Here is a 6,174-nt window from a genome sequence, read left to right on the forward strand (position 1 = left end):
GGGGCAGGGGCAGGGGCAGGGGCAGGGGCAGGGGCAGGGGCAGGGGCAGGGGCAGGGGCAGGGGCAGGGGCAGGTCTTAATCTGTAACCCACTGTGGCAACAGTGATGTGAGCTGGGTCAACCTCAGAGAACATAGAGATGCTTATATTTTGACCAAATGCATTTCTTTTTTAAGAGGCATGTGATTGGATTATGTGATGGTTGGAGTTAGAGTGTCTCTCATATGTTTGAATGCTTAGTCATCACAAGTGTCACTATTTGAGAAGGATTAGAAAGATTAGGAGGTGTGGCCTTGTTTGAATAGGTATGGCCTTGTTGGAGAAGAAAATGTGTAGCTGGAGGTGGTCTTTGAGATTTCGAAAGCCCAAACCAGGGCCAGCATCTCTGTTTCCCTCTTGGTCTGTGGATGAAGATGCAGTTCTCAGCTACGTCTCTGATCTCTGAAACTGTAAGCAAGCCCCCAATTAAATGCCTTTTTAAAAATAAGAGAGGCCCTGGTCATGGTGTCTTTTCATAGCAATAGAAAAGTGATTAACACAGAAATGTTTTTAGGTATAGGAGTTGTTACCATTCTCTCTCAAATTCATGACCTTTTCTTTATTACTGTTACACACACACACACACACACACACACACACACACACCACGGCCCATGTGTGGAGGGGTCAGAGGACAACTTGCAGGATTTGGTTCTCTCCTTTCGACAAGTGGGTCCCAGTGATTGAACTCAGGTTGTCAGGTTTGGCAGTAGGCACCTTTACTGGTTGAGGCATCTTAAAGATTTATTTGAGTGTGTGTTTTAAATGCATCTATGTATGTGCACCATAGATGTTCCTGGAGTGCAGAAGAGGGTGTTGGATGCCTTAGAGCTGGAGTTACGGCTGTTGTGAGCCACCGGGTACCAAGGGTACCGGGAACCAAGCCCAAATCCTCTGCAAGAGGAGCAAGTGCTCTTAACTACTGAGCCATCTCTTCAGGCCCTAATCTGTGCTGCCTGATGGTCTGGACGCAGGTGGAATGTGGATGGAAGAAGGCGGTGTCTTGCTTGTCCTTCCCTGGAATTTAGCCTCTGCGGTGTGAAATATGCGGCACCTCACAATGAGGCTGGATCAGGGGGAGCAGCAGCCACCTTGGCTGTGCCTGCCTGGAGTCAGGCTTCTCATGTGCAGAGAATGAGATGGAGCAGGGATGGGGGTGGATTGGCAGAGACTGCAGGCACTGCTGCTCTTACAATGTTTGTCAGACCTTCTTGAATATATATATTCTAGGTAGGTCTTGCTGATTTCACGGTGCTGGGTGTCTGTGTACTAATCCCTAAGACTACTGCTTTGAAAGGGAACCAGCTTTCTACAATATTTGCTTCATTTGAAAATTAAGTGTTTTGTTTTATTTTATTATACTGGGCCACATAGGTGTATTAGTCAGGATTATTTAAATGAACAGAGCTGATAAAATGAATACATACACATTAAAAGGGGATTTATTAGATTGACTACACCATATGGCCCAGGTCATCCAATAGAGGCTGTCTCACCCTGAGGGGCTATGAATCAGCAACTGCTCAGTCCACCAGGCTGAATGTTTCCACACACTCCCAGACTGGCACAGAAGCCTTGAGGATTCCTGGAGAGATGCTGGCCTTCAGTTTACTTTGGAGCTGAAGAGGCTGGTTCTAATATTGGTGGAAGCATGCAGCAGCATCAGAATAGATGGGTTTGCCAGCAAGAGTAAGCAAAACTTCCATGTTTTTAAAAATATGGGCAGCACATGAAGGTGCCGCACTGATTTAGGGTAAGTCTTCCTGCTTGAAATAATCTGATCAAGAAAATTTCCATAGGAATGCCCAGGGGTTTGAATTCTAGTTCACCCTAGATACAGTCGAATTGACAACAGTGGTTACCCAATACATAGGCTGTTTTTTTTTTACAAAAGAATATGAAGTATGAGCCGGGCGTGGTGGCGCACGCCTTTAATCTCAGCACTTGGGAGGCAGAGGCAGGCAGATTTCTGAGTTCGAGGCCAGCCTGGTTTACAGAGTGAGTTCCAGGACAGCCAGGACTATACAGAGAAACTCTGTCTCGAAAAACCAAAAAAAAAAAAAAAAGAATATGAAGTATGTTGAGCATACCACAAACGTACCTTTACCTCCCCTTTTCATTTTTTTCCCACCCCCCAGTCCCCTCTGTTTTCTAGATGGTCTCCTTTTTACTTTGATATGATGCATGCACACACATTATTTTAAACATCTATATAAAATCTAGGATCCATGAATGAGAGAAAATATGCAATGCTTATCTTTTTGAGACAAACTTAATTCAATAAGTATGGAAGTTCTTTTAGTAACTAAAAGTAGATGTGTATGACCCACCTATAGTACTGCTGCCTAGTTACCCTCGGGACCCCAAGTCAACATATCACAGGTATAGGCACACCAGTGTTCACTGCAGAACAATCTGCAACAGCCATGCTACAGAACCAATGTATGTGTCCAGAACAGAGGAATGGGTAAAGAAAAAAAATACAGTTATTTTGTTTGTCGGAAAACAGAGATGGCTTGAGATGATCGAATTAAATATTGATAGGTGTTTTGCCTTTGTTCTTCTGTGAACATTTTAAGAATTTTTGGACTCTAAAGAATTTGAAAGACAAAGCCAGGTGGTAGTGGCGCACGCCTTTAATCCCAGCACTTGGGAGGCAGAGGCAGGCGGATTTCTGAGTTTGGGGCCAGTCTGGTCTACAGAGTGAGTTCCAGGATAGCCAGGGCTACACGCTACACAGAGAAACTCTGTCTCACCCCCCTCCCCAAAAGAAAAGAATTTGAAAGGCTTTACATGTTTGTCTTGGTTAGGATTTCTATTGCTTTGAAGAGAGACCACGACCAAGGCAACTCTTATAAGGACAATATTTAATTGGGGCTGGCTTAGAGGTTCAGAGGGTCAGAGCATTATCATCAAGGTGGGAACATGGCAGCATCCAGGCAGACACGGCACTGGAGAAGGTGATGAGAGTTCTATGTCTTGTTCTGAAGTTAAACAGGAGAAGACTGCTGTCTTTGAGGCAGCTAGGAGGAGGGTCTCATTGCCCACTCCCACAGTGACACACTTCCTCCAACAAGGCCACACCCACTCCAACAAGTCCACGTCTAATCGTGCCACTCCCTGTGCCAAGCATATTCACCCTCCCTCCTCAATGCTGATGTCATGCACATGTGGTCTACACGAGGCCAAGATATCCAAACTTATTGGCCATCTTTGGATTCAGTAGAGAGGTGAACGCAAGGTCAAAATGTCAAGGGAGCTGCTGACTCTGTTGGAATAACAAACTTACTACCAGACTAAGAAAACCAGCGACCCCATTGGTCATCACCCCTAGAGAGCCAGGAGGTAGTGTCTTGCTCTGAGGCAGAACAAACTGGTATACTTGCCTCTGTGGTGGTATCCATATGGCTCCAGTCCCGGGTGGCACAGAAGTGGTGGGGGTGGGGTGGGGAAGCTCAAAGCTACCCTTCTTTCCTCTCATGCTCTGTCTCCCTGCCCATTCCCAGCTTTCTTGCTTCCATCTTGTTCTATGAAGTTTTCTTTCTTCTCTTCCTTCTTTCCATTTCCCTAGGAACCCATGTGCCATCCCAGGTAGCTTATAACTCTGTCCCTCATGTCCTTCTGGAGTCTTGGATGCCTCATGTCCTCTGGAGTCTTTGTCTCAGGAACCTCAACCCCATTTGTTTATCTATTTTGAGACCCACAATAACCATGAACTTCAGTATTCCCCAAAGCAGCAGCGCTCCAGGGCTGACCCTCCGCCTCACTGAAGTTCTGTGGCTACAGATTGGTTTTTGTAGCCTCAACCCTCCCTCACCTCTCTACCGCAGTAACCTATATTCCACTCTGTATTTCTATGAAACCAGTTTGGTAAGCTCCCACACGTGAGTGAGAGCATGTAGTGCATGCTTTCCTTTATTTAACACAGTGTCCTCCATCGAGGTTGCCATGAATATCAAAGTTTTGTTGTTTTTCATGGCTGACTACCTACCATCCCATTGTGTATATACACTGATTTTCCTAATCTGTTTATCTGAGAGTGACCATGGTGGGGGACTCCATACACTAGCTGAGCGGTGTTATGTAAGTATGACCTGGTACTTCATTGGCATTTTGTCTCCTTGGTAGATGTACCTAGGGGCATCTGGGATACTTGGCAGGTTAATTTCTAGTTTTCTGAGGCACCCCCATGCAGTTTGCCATAGTAACTGCACTAATGTATGAGTTCTCCATTTTTCTCATGGTGGGTAGCATTTATTATCTATGCATAATTTTATCCTTTCCATTCTTTTTCAGCTGGGGTAAGACGGTGTCTCACTGTGGCTTTCATTTGCCTTTTCTTAATCAGTCATACTAATGGTGTTTTTATAAAGAATATGTTATTCTGTGAATACATCATTTTAAGGAAATGTGTATTTAGGCCATTTGCCTGTTTTGAGCTGGATTACTTTTTCGGTTATTGGATTTTTGAATCCATGTGTATTCTGGACACCAGCCCTTTTTCAGACAGACAAATTGCACATCTTCTTTCCCACTCTGTATATTGTCTTCTCATTCTTTGTTCCCTTTGCCCACCAGACACCTTTCAGTTTGAAATCACTCCATCGGTCATTTTGTTCTTCTTTTTTCTTTTGTCTTTGTTTTTCTTTTCTTTTTGTTTTTTTTTTAAACCACCTCTCCTCCACACCAGATGGGTATCGTTCTTATGTGGTATCAAGGTTTGTGGGCAACACATGCCACTCAACAGTGTGAACACTCAAGCATCGTGCTCATGAGCCAAAGAAAGGATCCCACTTGTCGAGTTTTTGCTGCTGCTTCCGGTGCTTTTGGAGTTCATCATTGCTGTGGCAGGGTGAGATGCTCAGCAGGTAAAGTACTTGATGCTAAGGCCTGAGCTATGACAGACGGCTGTCCTGTGAGACACACACACACACACACACACACAGGAATAAATGAGTGCACTAAAAAGTTGCTTTTGCCGCCTCTCTGGAGCTGCTATTGGTAGCTTTGAGTTGAGCTGAGACAAGGTTCTGTTTTGTTTTTATGGACATTTGGTTTTCCCATCATGGCCTATTGAACCGACCCTCTTTTCTCTAATACATATTTTGGCAGTTGTATTGAAGATCAGTTGTCGTGGGGGTGAATGCATGTGGGGGTGACTTCTAGGGTTTCAACCATCCTCTATTGGTCCAGATGTTGATGCTCGTGCTAGTGGCTTTTGTTTTTTACATTGATGCTCTGATTTAAAATCAAATATCCTGACCCTTCTAGACTTTGTTTCTGCTGAAGAGAGGGGGGATGGGATGGGGGTTTGTGGAGAGTCAACTGGGAAAGGAGCTATCGTTTGAGATGTAAACAAATAAAATGATTAATAGTAAAAAAGATTTGGCTATTAGAAGTCTGTTTGGCCTTTGAATGAATGTTAGCATTATTTTTTCTAGCTTTGAGAACTCCCTTTCATAGGACTTTGATGGGAATTGCATTTTGCATTGAATTTGGAGTTGTTTTGAATAATGGCATTTTACCAATATCAGATCCTCCAATTTGTGATCATCCATTCCTTGTGCCTATTTTTTTTTTTTTTTTCGCTTCATCAGTATTTCACATTTATATTACAGGGGTCTGTGTTAGTTACTTTCCTCACTGTGGTAATTAGATACCCGATAAAAATCAACTTAAGAAATAGTTTTTCTGGGGCTGTGGAGATGGCTCAGTGGTTAAGAGCACTGACTGCTCTTCTGAAGGTCCTGAGTTCAAATCCCAGCAACTACATGGTGGCTCACAACCATCTGTAACAAGATCTGATTCACCTTCTGGAGTGTCTGAAGATAGCTACAGTGTACTTACATATAATAAAATATGAATAAATCTTAAAAAAAGAAATGGTTTTTCTTTGACTCACTGTTCAAGGAGTCTAGTTTGTTATTGTGGGTCAGTTGTGGTGGCTGGTCTCAAAAGAAATGTCTCAAAGAAAATGGATTATAGTACTACCAGAGGATCCCGCAATACCTCTCCTGGGCATATATCCAGAAGATGTTCCAATTGGTAAGAAGGACACATGCTCCACTATGTTCATAGCAGCCTTATTTATAATAGCCCAAAGCTGGAAAGAACCCAGATGCCCCTCAACAGAGGA

The 6,174-nt window shown here is 43.8% G+C and overlaps 1 non-coding gene across 1 annotated transcript; it reads right to left on the minus strand.

Annotated features, from left to right (window-relative positions):
* Window positions 1-4,722: 4,722 nt before the first annotated feature.
* LOC115032720 lies at window positions 4,723-4,827 on the minus strand. The gene has a single exon (XR_003838335.1). It is a non-coding gene; the product is annotated as a small nucleolar RNA U13 (small nucleolar RNA).
* Between the last annotated feature and the right edge of the window lie 1,347 nt (window positions 4,828-6,174).

Source organism: Mus caroli, chromosome 11, assembly GCF_900094665.2.
Source record: "Mus caroli chromosome 11, CAROLI_EIJ_v1.1, whole genome shotgun sequence".
In the NCBI taxonomy this organism is placed as follows: domain Eukaryota; kingdom Metazoa; phylum Chordata; class Mammalia; order Rodentia; family Muridae; genus Mus; species Mus caroli.